This window comes from Chinchilla lanigera, unplaced genomic scaffold, assembly GCF_000276665.1.
Source record: "Chinchilla lanigera isolate Chin_1 unplaced genomic scaffold, ChiLan1.0 scaffold00013, whole genome shotgun sequence".
Classification (NCBI taxonomy): Eukaryota; Metazoa; Chordata; class Mammalia; order Rodentia; family Chinchillidae; genus Chinchilla; species Chinchilla lanigera.
Genome location: NW_004955414.1, coordinates 29685828 through 29686626, shown reverse-complemented (window position 1 = coordinate 29686626; position 799 = coordinate 29685828).

Genomic DNA, 799 nt, shown 5'->3' with positions numbered 1-799 from the left:
TCTGTGTTCAAAACCCTTTATAGATCTCTCTCATTATCATGGATAGCTTAAGGTCTTCTACTACCTGTAATCCCTAATCCATTTCCTCTCTAATTTCATCTTTTCTGGCAGAAAGTTTCTGTCTGTTTTGTTTATTTAGGGATTCTCAGCATCTTTGTATCAATGCCAGACAGACAAAAAATAAAGTGATCAACAAACATTTGTTGGATGAATGAGAAAAGTCTGACTCCAAAATTGTTCTTCTCAGCAACAGCCTTTACACATGTACTAGTGGCTCTCTGAGTTGAAGGTGAAGGGAGACACTTTAAAGTGACTCTTACATAAGAGCCCCACTTGTTCACTAAGAAGAGACATTTGCGCCCTTGGGGTTTTAATGGCTTTCAGCTCCTCAGAGCATGGTTGAGGGATTTGGCTCAGGAGACACCGTGACTCCTAAACAGTAATTGCAAAATTTATCTATAAAGGTATTTTCTTTAGGAAGAATAGGCCAGAAACACACTCCTTCTCCAACTTAAACACCATTGTTACTTATTTCATGAGTTTTTAGAATTAAAAAAATTCTAGTAAGAGCCAAGATGAAATTTTCCCATGGACATGTAATATTTATTATTACTCAACTGTCTAGATGACATTTTGTAATTGCTTAATTTCTGGGGAAAAAAATATCCAAACAATTTAATATGCCAATGGCTTTTGTACAGGCTTATCTTGGTCAGACCCAATTATGGAGGGAGATTACACAGTGGAGATACAAATCTAAATCATTACTCTTCCCAATTATGTTTATTAATTCCAACTT